This window comes from Salmo salar, chromosome ssa05 (genome assembly GCF_905237065.1).
Source record: "Salmo salar chromosome ssa05, Ssal_v3.1, whole genome shotgun sequence".
NCBI classification, from domain to species: Eukaryota; Metazoa; Chordata; class Actinopteri; order Salmoniformes; family Salmonidae; genus Salmo; species Salmo salar.
The window spans coordinates 70,671,615-70,686,734 of NC_059446.1; the positions used below are offsets into that span (position 1 = coordinate 70,671,615).

Below are 15,120 nucleotides of genomic sequence, written 5' to 3' on the forward strand. Positions count from 1 at the left end.
AGATGTTGTTGCCATCCTGTACGTGTCCCGCAGGTGTCATGTTTAATGTACCGATCCTGTGCTGGTGTTGTTACACGTGCTCTGCTACTGCGAGGACGATCAGCTGTCCGTCCTGTCTCCCTGTAGCGCTGTCTTAGGCGTCTCACAGTATGGACATTGCAATTTATTGCCCTGGCCACATCTGCAGTCCTCATGCCTCTTTGCAGCATGCCTAAGGCACGTTCACGCAGATGAGCAAGGACCCTGGGCATCTTTCTTTTGGTGTTTTTCAGAGTCAGTAGAAAGGCCTCTTTAGTGTCCTATGTTTTCATAACTGTGACCTTAATTGCCGACTGTCTGTAAGCTGTTAGTGTCTTAACGACTATTCCACAGGTGCATGTTTATTAATTGGTTATGGTTCATTGAACAAGCAATTTGAAATTTTACTAGTTTTCTTTGAAAGACACGTCCTGAAAATGGGCCTGGAAGACTGATGGAGCATTCATGAACCCGTACGGCATGACGAGGTACTCATAGTGCCCTGAGGTGGTACTTAATATCCGTCTTCCACTCGACCCCCTCCCGGATACGCATCAGGTTGTAAGCGCTCCTGGGATCCAATTTTGTGAAGAAGCGCGCCCTGTGCATTGACTCGATCGCACTGACGATGAGAGGCAGCGGGTAGCTGTACCTCACAGTGATCTGATTGATACCTCGATAGTCAATACACGGAGCAGATCCCCATCCTTCTTCTTCACAAAAAATAAACTCGAGGAGGCAGGTGAAGTCAAGGGCCGAATGTATCCCTGCCCCAAGGATTCAGAGATATATGTTTCGATAGCCGCCGTCTCCTCCTGTGACAGAGGATACACGTGACTCCTGGGAAGTGCTGAATCTACCAGAAGATTTATCGTACAATCCCCCCGTCAATGGGGTGGTAATTTAGTCATCCTCTTCTTAAAGAAGGCGAGAGCCTAATCGGCATATTCTGAGGGGATGCGCACGGTGGAGACCTGGTCTGGACTTTCCACCGTAGTCGCACCGATGGAAACCCCTACACACCTCCCTGAGCACTTTCGTGACCACCCCTTGAGAGCCCTCTGTTGCCCCGAAATAGTGGGGAAATGACAGGCCAACCAGGGTAGGCCGAGCACCACGGGAAATGCAGGAGAATCAACAAGGAAGAGACTGATTCTCTCCTTGTGACCCTCCTGCGTAACCATGTCTAATGGAGCGGTGGCCTCCCTAATCAGCCCTGACCCTAATGGTCGACTATATAGGGCGTGCACGGGGAAGGGCATATCCACAGGAACAAGGGGGATCCCTAAACTATGGGCAAATGAACGGTCAATAAAATTCCCAGCTGCGCCTGAATCTACGAGCGCCTTATGCTGGGAATGCGAGGAAAATTCAGGAAATGTAATAAACACATACATGTGAGCTACAGGGGGCTCTGGGTGAGCCCGGTGCTGACTCACCTGGGGTGACACAATAGTGCCCTGCCTGCTTCCTCGACTCCCTGAGGAACCCCCCCAGCACCGACCAGCAGTGTGCCCTCTGCGGCCACAGATGGTGCAGGGAATGACCTCTCCTCCGGTCGCCCTAAACGCAGCACCTCCCAGCTCCATGGGCGTCGGATCGGAGGTGCTGGGGGATGGAACTGACGGGCCCCAATCCGGACGTCCGCAGTTGGCCAGCAGGTTGTCCAGCCGGATGGACAGGTCCACCAGCTGGTCCAACGTGAGGGTGGTGTCTCGGCAGGCCAACTCCCGACAGACGTCCTCGCGCAGACTGCACCGGTAGTGATCGATCAGGGCCCTGTCGTTCCATCCCGCGCTGGCAGCCAGGGTCCGGAAGTCCAAAGCGAAATCCTGCACTCTCCTCGTTCCCTGCCTCAGGTGGAACAGACGTTCACCTGCCGCTCGACCCTCAGGCGGGTGGTCGAAAACTGCCCGAAAGCGGCAGGTGAACTCTGCGTAATGGTCCCACGCCGTATCTCCCTCACTCCATACAGCGTTGGCCCACTCCAGGGCTTTGCCTGAGAGGCCGGAGACGAGGGCGGACACACTCTCGAGTCCCGAAGGAGCCGGGTGGACGGTCACCAGGTAGAGCTCCAGCTGGAGTAGGAACCCCGTCCCATCATACTCCCTCAGGAGTGCGAGCCGAATCCCACTGAAGGAGGGGTGGACAGTGGAACCTGCTGTAGTGGGGCTGGTGGAGGCGTTGGAAGACATCCTTCTCTCTCCCATCTATCCATCGTCTGCAGCACGCGATCCATGGCGGTGCCCAGACGTTGTAACATGGTCGCGTGCTGCTGGACGCGCTCTTCGACCGCAGAAGGGGGGTCGTCTGCTCCTGCTGACTCCATTTCAGGTGAGCAATTCTGTAAAGCGTCTGTGTGCAGCTGGTGAGATGAGTCAAGCGGACATTAGATATGAGTAATGAAAGCAATTTTACTCAATAATATCACAATACACGTTGTATAAATACAAGGCCACAAATACTGACCGCATTACAATAAACAATTACTCACAAACAAACATGGGGGAACAGAGGGTTAAATAATGAACAAGTAATTGGGGAATTGAAACCAGGTGTGTAAGACAAAGACAAAACAAATGGAAAATGAAAAGTGGATCGGCGATGGTGTCACGATTCCCACCGACGGTGGCGCCCCCTCCTGCTCGGGTGGCGCTTGGCGGTCGTCGTCACCGGCCTGTTAGCTGCCACCGATTCCCTTTTTGGTTTTCCCTTTTTTTGGTTTTGGGCACCTGTGTTCAGTTTAGTTATTTAGCGGGGCTATTTAATTTAGCTGGCCCGCTTCCGTATTGTGCGGGATTGTTTCTTGTCAGACGGCTTAAGTTCGTGTCGGCGGTGTTTTACGCCGTATGTGTTTTCTCCCCTGTGTTTGGGAACATTTGTTTTTGTGTGAGTGTATATTAAAAACACCACTACCCTGTGTTCATTGCTTCCTGCGCCTCATTCCTCCTCCACGATTACCAAGCCGTAACAGATGGCTAGAAGGCCGGTGACGTCGACCGCTGAACGCCGCCCGAACAAGGAGAGGGACCGACTTCGGCGGAAGTCGTGACAGAGGCTTACAAACCTGACTCAGTTACACCAGCTCTGTCAGGAGGAATGGGCCAAGATTCCCCCTACTTATTGTGGGAAGCTTGTGGAAGGCTACCCAAAACGTTTGACCCAAGTTAAATCATTTAAAGGCAATGCTACCAAATACTAATTGAGTGTATGTAAACTTCTGACCCGCTGGGACTGTGATGAAAGAAATACAAGCTAAAATAAATCATTCTCTCTACTGTTATCTGACATTTCACATTCTTAAAATAAAGTGGTGATCCTAACTGACCTAAGACAGGGAATTTTTACTAGGATTAAATGTCAGGAATTGTGAAAAACTGACTTTAAATGTATTTGGCTAAGGTGTATGTAAACTTCCGACTTCAACTGTAATTATGACATAACATTGAAGGTTGTGCAATGTAACAGCAATACTTAGAACAGTTCCGTATTTCACTGAAAGAATAAACGTTATGTTTTCGAAATTATAGTTTCCGGATTTGACTATATTAATTACCTAAGGCTTGTATTTCTGTGTGTTTATTATAATTAAGTCTATGATTTGATAGAGTAGTCTGACTGAGCGGTGGTAGGCAGCAGCAGTCTCGTAAGCATTCATTCAAACCTCACTTTCCTCTGTTTGCCAGCAGCTTTTCACAATGCTTGAAGCACAGCACTGTTTATGACTTCAAGCCTATCAACTCCCGAGATTAGGCTGGCAATACTATAGTGCTTATAAGAACATCCAATAGTCAAAGGTCTATGAAATAAAAATGGTATAGAGAGAAATAGTCCTATAATAACTACAACCTAAAACTTCTTAACTGGGAATATTGAAGACTCATGTTAAAAGGAACCACCAGCTTTCATATGTTCTGAGCAAGGAAATTAAACGTTAGCTTTTTCTACATGGCACGTATTCTACTTTTACTTTCTTCTCCAACACTGTGTTTTTGCATTTTTGAAACCAAATGGAATGTTTCATTATTTATTTGAGACTTAATTGATTTTATTTATTTATTATATGAAGTTAAAATAAGTGTTCATTGTTCATTCAGTATTGTTGTAATTGCCATTTATTACAAACATATATATATATATTTAAATATATAAAAAAATCGTCCGATTAATCGGTATCGGCTTTTTTTGGTCCTCCAATAATCGGTATCAGCGGTGAAATATCATAATCGGTCGACCTCTACTCCAAACACCCAGAAAAGGTTACTCTTCTCGATGTTATCCTCACGAACAATCCTGATAGGTATCAGTCTGGTGTTTTCTTTAATGACCTTAGTGATCACGGTTTTACAGCCTGCTCAGTGAAACGACCTGTACTGATTTGTCATAGTCGTTTGCTAAAAAACTTCCAATGAGCAAGCCTTCCTTCATGAACTGGTCTTTGTAAAATGGTATAGAATCAGCTCGATCCCCTCTGTCGACGCTTGGACCTTCTTTTTTTATATTTTCAGTGGTATTGTTAACAAACACACTCCCATAGAGAAAATTTGAATTAAAAACAGGTTCAGCCCCTGGTTCGACAGTGATCTTGCAGAATTACTTCACCTCAAGAATTGCTTTTGGCGAAACGCTCGGCACACGCATACTCAGGCTGGCTCTTGTTCAGGCAATTGAGAAATAAGTCCACTCAGGCTATCCGGAAGGCCAAAGTTAGTTACTTTAAGGAGCAGTTCTCTCTCTGTGGGTCTAACCCCAAGAAGTTCTGGAAAACTGTTAAAGACTTGGAGAATAAACCCTCCTAACAGTTGTCCATGTCCTTTAATGTTGATGATGTGGTTGTTACTGACAAGAAGCACATGCCTGAGCTCTTTAATCACCACTTCATTAAGTCAGGATTCCTATTTGACTCAGCCATGTCTCCTTGCCCGTCCAACATTTCCTCATCTCCCACCCCTTCTAACGCGACTAGCCCCGATGCTTCTACTTCTTTTTCCCCTCTACAAAGTTTCTCCCTGCAGGCAGTCACTGAGTCAGAGGCGCTAATGGAGCTCATGAAACTTGACCCCAAAAAAACATCTGGGTCAGATGGTTTAGACCCTTCTTTCTTTAAAGTTGTTGCCCCTATCATCGCCAAGCGTGTCTCTCCTTTCTGGGGAGGTTCCCATTGCTTGGAAGGCAGCCACGGTTCATCCTTTATTAAAAGGGCGAGATCAAGGTGATCCTAACTGTTATGGACCTATTTCTATTTTGCCCTGTTTATCAAAGTGTTGGAAAAACTTGTCAATAATATAGTATTTTCTCTGGTATGCAATCTGGTTTCCACTCAGGTTATGGATGTGTCACTGCAACTTCTTAAGGATTAGACCCTTTTTTTCAATTTTTGCCTAAAATGGCATACCCAAAATCTAACTGCCTGTAGCTCAGGCACTGAAGCAAGGATATGGATATGATGGTACCATTTGAAAGGAAACACTTTGAAGTTTATGGAAATGTGAAGGGAATGTAGGAGAATATAACACAATAGATCTGGTAAAGATTATTCAAAGAAAAAAACAACCGATATCTAAAAACAAAACTGTACCATCATCTTTGAAATGCAAGAGAAAGGCCATAATGTATTATTCCAGCCCAGGTCCAATTTAGATTTTGGCCACTAGATGGCATCAGTGTATGTGCAAAGGTTTAGACTGATCCAATGAACCATTGCATTTCTGTTCAAAATGTTGTATCAAGACCGCCCAAACTTTATTCACGGAAACACAGCTCTCTCGGGATACTCTGTCGGGATCAGTAAAGCCAGCAGGATTCTCAGTACATCGCGCTGACAGGAATAAATATCTCTCCGGGAAGCAGAAGGGTTTGTAACGGTCGTCGAATATATAGTAGACCAAGGCGCAGCGGGTTGAGTGCTCATGTTAACTTTATTTGAGACACGTAACAAAAAACAAGAAAACGAACGAACGACAAACAGTCTTGCAGGCTACACACAGCTATGCAAAAACAACTTCCCACACTTCCCATTACAAACACACCCCTATACATAGGACCTTCAATCAGAGGCAATGAGGAACAGCTGCCTCCAATTGAAGGCCAATCCCAATTAACTAAACATAGAACTAAACACCCTAGATCTAACATAGAAATACACTAACCTAGAACATAACCCATAAACCCCGGAACACTCTAAACAAACACCCCTCTACATAACACATAACCCAACAAACCCCGAACCACATAAAACAAACACCCCCCTGCCACGTCCTGACCAAACTACAATAACAAATAACCCCTTTACTGGTCAGGACGTGGCAGGGTTGTGTTTCATGATTAATGACTCATGGTGTAATTCTAGGAACATACAGGAACTCAAGTCATTTTGTTCACCCGACCTAGAATACCTCACAATCATCTGCCGACCGTATTATCTCCCAAGAGAATTCTCCTCCGTCATCTCCACAGCCGTTTACATCCCACCTCAAGCGAAAAAACCTCGACGGCCCTCAAAGAACTTCACTGGATTTTATGCAAACTGGAAACCACATTTCCTGAGGCTGCATTTATGGTAGCTGGGGATTTTAACAAAGCAAATCTGGGGACTAGGCTGCCAAAATTCTATCAACATATTGACTGTCCTACTCGCGCTACTAAGACTCTCGACCATTGCTATTCAAACTTTCGGTATACTTACAAGGCCCTCCCCCGCCCTCCTTTTGGCAAATCAGACCACTACTCTATCTTGCTCCTTCCGTCCTATAGGCATAAACTCAAACAAGTGCCCGTGCTTCATACTTTTCAACGCTGGTCTGACCAATCGGAATCCACACTTCAGGATTGTTTTGATCACGTGGACTGGGATATGTTCCGTGCGAAAATGCGTGTGAAAATAATCTAGACGCATACACGGATACGGTGACTGAGAGGAACGTATATCTTCCTCAACGAGGACTATCCTGAAGCTGTGCGTCAGAAGAGGAAAGAACTGACACCAGCCATGAAAGCTGCCAGAGCACGTGGGGACATTGCTTACATTCACTATGACAGGCTCATTGTCCACCCATCCTCCCTCCCAGAAGCCTGTAAGGGATGAGCCAAGCCTATGTGTTCGTAGCTTCAACCCTGCAGCACACACACCATTGAAAGGAGTGATTTCTGGGGTTATGTGTTAAGTGTGCAGGTGGAGCAATTGGAGATGAAAATTCCTGGTGTTTGTGATACCTGCCGTTTGGTGCGACTCAGACTCGATGGTTTGAGTTGTGAAACAGAGGAGTCACTGTCAGTCCTTTCGAGTTTTGAGTCTGAGTTTTTACCTGACAATGTCATGTTAGGATATATCCATTATCATGTTAGAGCTTTTGTGCCAAACCCACTGTGTTGTTTCAGGTGCAACAATTATGGTCATGTTGCAGAAGTGTGTAGGAGGGAGATTTCAAGATGTGGGAAGGGTTGCTGGAGAGCATGGGACATAGCATTTGGTAGTTTAAGTGGATAGAATAGTGTGTGGCAATTGTAGGGGTGCCCATGTTGCTGGGGATCGCAAGTGTCCGGTGCAAGAGAGACAGGTGGTGGTGGCCAGAGTCAGAGTAACGCAGAAGGTGTCATATGCTGAGGCAGTGAAGAAATACAATGTGGATGGACGGAGCTTACATGGATGTTCATGTATTAAGTAGGTCTACTGTCGGGGCACGTGCTTCTGATGGTCCTGGCATGGTTTCGAGGCCTGTTCAGAAATATTGCGCTCATGAATGTGCGGTGTCAAGGGACACTTTGATAATGAATAAAGTCGAATTCATAGCTTTTATTGATAAGGCTATCAATACGACTTGGGTTGTAGAACGCAGAAATGCCAGGTTGAAGGTTATTGTGGAGATGGCAAAAGAGATGTTACTGTTGAAATGGTTGTTGACATGCTGAACAATCCTAAGGATGGAGTATTTCAGCATGATATACATAATGTTTTTGGGGGAAGGGGAGAGGGTGTGTAGAAGTTAGTACAGATTTGTTTGGTTTTAACTTTTATTTTCATGGTAGTACAGAATTGGGCAGAACATGATTGATCGTACATTCCAGCACAGTAAGTGACGCCATGCACTTTAAACGTTTGTTTGCGGACCACCATGATATCATAGAAGAAAGTGTGGTGAGATACTGTAACTTGATCTGGGGAAATACGAAGATGAGGAGAACTTATTTCAAAGAGCACTCCGTAAGCCACGGCCCAATGGGCAGAGCTAGGCATGTTGGACTGGGACACGTTACTGTATAATATTATAAAAATATATAATTTTACAATTGGTCGGGCCGTGGTTCTGTGTAGCTTAGTTATGCTAATATATTTGAGACCAGTGTATTGCAGTTCATTTAGTCTTTGACTTAGTGGGGGGGGGGCATCGTTTACTAGGCTGCCTATATTATTGGGATCATCTGGTTGCCACCAGTGTGTTTTTTTATTTATTTTTATTAACCCCTCAAACCCCTCTTTGGAGGACAAATATATATTTTTACATTTTACATATACATTTTAAATAAATGGTATATTTATATAAAGCAGTCACATAACAATAATACATTACCAAACATAAAGTATTTAATCCCAACCCTCAGCCACTCTCAGCCCATCCCACCTCTCACCATAAACCATCCTCGTTTGGTTTCCATGTGGCATATATTTTTCAATTGTGATGTTTTACAACGTTTTTTAACCTTTCTAATCGTATGTTATCCACAGATTGTGAGCTAAAGATGAAAAACGTTCCTATGTGTCACGTCCTGGCCAGTATAAGGGTTAATTGTTATTGTAGTTTGGTCAGGAGGTGGCAGAGGGTATTTGTTTTATGTGGTTAGGGGTGGTGTTTTAGTAGAAGGGCGTTTGATTTATTATTTCCGGGGTTTTGGTTTATGGTCTATTTTTATGTATTTCTAGGTGTAGTCTGGTTTGTTTATTTCTATGTTAGGTTGATTGGAGTTTGGGACTCTCAATTGGAGGCAGGTGCTTCCTCGTTGCCTCTGATTGAGAGTCCTATATATGGGTAATTGTTTGGTGTAGGTTTTGTGGGAGATTGTTCCTTGTCTAGCATGTATGAGCATGAGAAGACTGTTGGGTGATCGATCGAGTGTTGGTGTTCATTTTGAGTTAATAAATGTTCAAAATGAACAAATACAGTCCTGCTGCATTTTGGTCCTCCTTTACCGACGATAACGGTGACACTATGAGTATTATTTATTGACTGACTATGGCTTTCCAAATCACCCAACACTGCTATTTGTAAGGTTAATTTTAAGTGCATGTTGTGATTTTTTTGTTGTTGCCATTTCTGAACCTGTGACCAGAAACAAGTTACATAGGGGCAATACCAGAATAAATGATCTATTGATTCTGTCTCTTCACAAAAAAATCGACAGAGCTGAGATTGTTGTATGCCCCATATATACAGCATTCTGTTGGTGGCAAGAATTTTACATAATCATTTAAATTGAAAAACACGAAGTGTTGAATCAAGTGTAATTTTTTTGTACCAGTTCATAAACCATATGCCATGGAATTGGTACATCGAAAATCTCATCCCATTTATTTTGCAACCTGTATGGCGCAGCTGTGAACATTTTTGTCCTCAGATGAAACTGGTATATTTTTCTATTTATGCCAGTTCCTTTCAGCCAATTTGTATATTTAATATGTGGCAGGCAAACAAGTTCCCTACCTTCTCCCTTTTCCCTACCTTCTACCATTTTTGTGGTAGTGCTGCAATCAGTTGGTTGTAAATTTGGATTGAGCAGATATTCCTATATACTTTCGATAACTGCATATGTGACATAACATCATTAATACAGTTGAAGCCGGAAGATTACATACACCTTAGCCAAACACACTTAAACTCAGTTTTTCACAATTCCTGACATTTAATCCTAGTAAAAATTCCTTGTCTTAGGTCAGTAAGGATCACCACTTTATTTTAAGAACATGAAATTTCAGAATAATAGTAGAGAGTATGATTTATTTCAGATTGTATTTCTTTCATCACATTCCCAGTGGGTCAGAAGTTTACATACACTCAATTAGTACTTGGTAGCATTGCCTTTAAATGGTTTAACTTGGGTTAAAACATTTCGGGTAGCCTTCCACAAGCTTCCCACAATAAGTAGGATGAATTTTGGCACATTCCTCCTGACAGAGCTGGGGTAACTGAGTCAGGTTTGTAGGCCTCCTTGCTTGCACACGCTTTTTCAGTTCTGCCCACACATTTTCAATGGGATTGAGGTCATGGCTTTGTGATGGCCACTCCAATACCTTGACTGTGTTGTCCTTAAGCCATTTTGCCACAATTTTGGAAGTATGCTTGGGGTCATTGTCCATTTGGAAGACCCATTTGCGACCAAGCTTTAACTTCCTGATTGATGTCTTGAGATGTTGCTTCAATATATCCACAACATTTTCCTACCTCACGATGCCATCTATTTTGTGAAGTGCACCAGTCCCTCCTGCAGCAAAGCACCCCCACAACATGATGCTGCCACCGCCGTGCTTCACGGTTGGGATGGTATTCTTCGGCTTGCAAGCCTCTCCCTTTTTCCTCCAAACATAACGATGGTCATTATGGCCAAACAGTTCTATTTTTGTTTCATCAGACCAGAGGAAATTTCTCCAAAAAGTACCATCTTTGTCCCCATGTGCAGTTGCAAACCATAGTCTGGCTTTTTTATGGCGATTTTCGAGCAGTGGCTTCTTCCTTCTTGAGCGGCCTTTCAGGTTATGTCGATATAGGACTCGTTTTACTGTGGATATAGATACTTTTGTACCGGTTTCCTCCAGCATCTTCACAAGGTCCTTTGCTGTTGTTCTGGGATTGATTTGCACTTTTCGCACCAAAGTACGTTAATCTCTAGGAGACAGAATGTGTCTCCTTCCTGAGCGGTATGACAGCTGCGTGGTCCCATGGTGTTTATACTCGCATACTATTGTTTGTACAGATGAACGTGGTACCTTCAGGCATTTGGAAATTGCTCCCAAGGATGAACCAGACTTGTGGAGGTCGACAATTTTTTCTTCTGAGGTCTTGGCTGATTTCTTTTTGATTTTCCCATGATGTCAAGCAAAAAGGCACTGAGTTTGAAGGTAGGCCTTGAAATACATCTACAGGTACTCCTCCAATTTGACTCAAATGATGTCAATTAGCCTATCAGAAGCTTCTAAAGCCATGACATCATTTTCTGGAATTGTCCAAGCTGTTTAAAGGCACAGTCAATTTAGTGTATGTAAACTTCTGAGTGAATTTGAATTTTAAGTGAAATAATCTGTCTGTAAACAATTGTTGGAAAAATGACTTGTGTCATGCACAAAGTAGATGTCCTAACTGACTTGCCAAAACTATAGTTTGTTAACAAGAGATTTGTGGAGTGGTTGAAAAACGAGTTTTAATGACTCCAACCTAAGTGTATATAAACTTCCGACTTCAACTGTAAATATAATAACATTTTTAAACATTTCTTCCATAAAGAATGCTTTTTTATTAATCAGTATATTTAAGTTTAACCATAACATTTGTTGTAATATTTGTTCTATCTTTTCTGGAGGATAAAACTGAAATTGTACCCCGCTTTGTATGGCTTGTTTAAGAAAGGGCGATACTTTAAACAAAATTTAATTTTCCGTTAGTTGGAAATGAGAAGTAATATGTATATAGGCAAAAAAACTAACATTTTTTTAACAAGGATGAGCTTTCCTTATTAATAATCTACTGGAGAAACATTTTAAGTAAAACTTATGTATGAGTGAAGCTTTGAGTGGAAGGTTTAAAGCTTTAATATTTAATAATTTACCACCAGTGTTTGTAATACATTGAGTTCGTCGACAAAACAGACCAGTGGACACCTTTTCATAAAGAGATGCATTTATAGAATGGATGTATTTGTAAGTATCAGTTAGGGAAAATAATTGTTCTCACTGATAGAACATTCAGATTTTTCTGCCTGACTGGCGCTCTTTACCACTGTTGGTAACCAGTTGCACAACTGAATAACAGCTACTATGTTGTTCTAGCTGACATACTGGTGTTGTGTTGATGTGTCTTCATCAGATGTGGCAAGAGCTGTTCTCCACGCTCTCAACTTTGGGGTGGAAGGTGACGCAACATAGAATGCCTAGTGGAGATTGAGCAATGGAGAGTTGGCCCACATCAGCCCAAAGGCATGTATACACACAGACAACACGTTAGTACATTACATTAGAGTTGATCATACACTCCTCATTGTTCAGATTTAAACCCTAATGGCTGCACAGACCCATTGAACATGCTTTTAAATCAAGTGGTATGAATGAAACTGCCCACCAAGTTGATGTTTGTGTCTCTGCCTCCACCAGGTTGTGGTGCTGTGGGTGGACACCAATAATCATGGTCACACTGCAGAACAGATCTGTGGAGGCATCATGGCCATAGTCCAACTCATCAAGGACAAGCTGCTGAAGGCTTACACTCTCGTACTGGTAGGTTGTACTACTTTTTTTCTACCACAAATGTGACTTAAAGCATTAATGGGACCTTTTTTATTCATTGTTTTCCTGTATTTGATTTACTGTTACTAAGTAGTGATGTTCTATCATTGACCTGTTTAACTGCCAGTATCACATGTCTGCCAGTGTTGAATGTTATGGTTAAGGTTTGCTGCCAGACATCGCAAAGGACACACTGATAATGTATCTGCGACAATGTGATTCTGTTTTTGTGACTTCCTACAAGCCTCTCGGGCTGGTGTTTACTCAACACTTGGTGCTGTGGGATTAATATATATGTGCCTTCTCAGAGAAGCCCATTAGACATTTCTCTTGGCTTCTGCTCTGGAGTGTTCTTCTTGAATTCTTGTAATAAACTGAAATGATTTGGATTAATGTGATTGACTACTCTCCCCTTTGCTCACATGTAAAATCCCCTTTACAACCATTAACCTGTATGATAACCCAAACCTAAATTATCATTGCTAACTTCAAACCTAAACTATCGTTGCTAACTACAGTATATTGGCACGTTTGTCCTTTCTAGCATGGCCATCTAGTGACTATCATGCACAGGAGGTTGGTGGGACCTTAATTGGGGAGAAGGGGCTCGTGGTAATGGCTGGAGCTGAATCAGTGGAATGGTATCAAACACATGGTTTTCAGGTGTTTGAAGCCATTCAATTTGCTCTGTTCCGGCTGTTATGAGCCTCCTGTGCTATCATGTATGTTTCCAACCACAGGGAGTGCTGCCCAGGGGTAAGATGCCCAATGGGCAAGGAAGGTCCCGGTCATCAAGCTGGTCCAGGAGGACTTGTCCTCCCTCCCCAACGTAAAACCTGGCTTTGTGCACTCGGACGGCAGCATCTCCCACCAGGACCTGTATGACTACCTCCACCTCACCACTCGGGGCTACCAGGCTGTGTGCCAGCCGCTACACGCCCACCTCAAGACAAACTGATGGAGAACTGATGGCCAATGACCAAATGACCCACTCACTACATCAGAGGTAAAAACCCTGGACCTGGAGAGCCACAAGAGTACAGGCTTTTAGCACATTCACTACTTTAAGAACACTTTTTAGTATTTTAGTACAGCCTTTTGTTCCATCCCATGATTCAAATAATGATCTAGTCCTTGATTGGTTGAATCACATTTTATGTTTTGAATACTGGGTTGGAAGTGTAAGTAACCGACGCTGGAGATGTGAAGCAGGTACGGGGAGACAACATTTAATCAGGAACAAACAGGTAACAAGACAGGCACAGCTTCAGCAAACGGGTAAACAAGGACATACGACAAGCAATGCTTCAGCAGGGAATAGAGCGGGAAACCAGACAGATATAAAGGAGGTAATGACAGAGGTGATTGAGTCCAGGTGAGTCCAATAATCGCTGATGCACGTGACGGGAAAAGCAGGTGTGCGTACTGCTGGTGGCAAGAGTGCGTAATCCTGGGGAGGGAGAGCGGGAGCAGGCATGACAGGAAGAAAAGCCTGCTCTAAAAAGGCTTTCCAGAACCAGGGTTGGTAACCACTGCACTACTCCATTCTATGGGACCATACTGTAACTTACCAACAAAATGGCAGAGTAGAGGACCACTAAGCACTAATAGGATCAAATATCTGTGTTGCTAGTCAGATTTGACCTCTTATCAACAACTGAGATTTGATTGAGCTGATTTGAGAGATTATCCTTCTCTTTAGTTTCATGCTGTATGGTGGATATGATGAACAATATGCCAGGATCTCTCTCCTCTGGCTGATAGATACATTATAAGAGCTTCCCCACAGAAAGGTTAGGAGAATCTGAAAAGCTACCATACTAAAGGTTTGTTTTGTTTCCTCTGTCAAATAACCGCATTTCCTGTCTTTTTCTCTTCACTTTGAAAACATATACAGTCCTATTGATCTGATTGGTTACTAATAGTATCATCTCTTTAATGGTGTCATGTGTTTAAACACGTAGACCATTTACGGTGACGGTGCAATAAGGCATCACTTGGCCAGTCGGCTCCACTGTTAAAGCATTACTAGTTTCCTGTATCTGTTTACCACCGTTGCTTTTTTGTTATTTGTGAAGATTTAGGCTGAATATGTCTTATTTTGGCTGCACACATATGGAGAATGAAAGGGAAGGGTATGGTGTATTTGGAGTGAATGATGAGGTCATTTCAAAGTAGCTCTGAGACTGGTGGGTATTTGGCTTGGATATGGTATGATACTGTAGTCAGTGTGTATGGATGTGCTGTAGCTAGCTTATACTCTTTATTCAAAGGCAGTCACCCCACGAGACCCAAGACTCCCTATAAAAGGCTGCTTTGACTGTTTGTATATACTGTGTATGTAGGCCTACCCGCCTCTGTACTTGACCATGTTTGTGTCGTTGATCTTGAATGTTGATTGTGTCAAAATGCAATGCATTAAAACCAATGAAAGCTTGGACATTGCTTTGTTTGCAGCTTCCAACCACAGAAGTGTGTCTGCATGACGGCTCTGCAAAGATTTTTTTTTTTAAACCAAAATAATAAAATAATTGACCTTTAGCTGTAGCTTGTCAAAACATCTGGCGTGTGCGTTCCAGTGTGTGTGTGTTTGATTGATTAATGTACTCAAACTAATG

The 15,120-nt window shown here is 43.2% G+C and overlaps 1 protein-coding gene and 1 pseudogene across 1 annotated transcript in view; one reads left to right on the forward strand and one right to left on the reverse strand.

The window, feature by feature from the left end:
- LOC106605563 (hemicentin-2) overlaps positions 1-15,120 on the reverse strand; it is a 262,034-nt gene that overhangs the window by 226,376 nt on the left and 20,538 nt on the right. The gene's annotated exons all lie outside the window — the stretch shown is intronic.
- On the forward strand, positions 12,350-15,051 carry LOC123743229 (platelet-activating factor acetylhydrolase IB subunit alpha1-like; annotated as a pseudogene).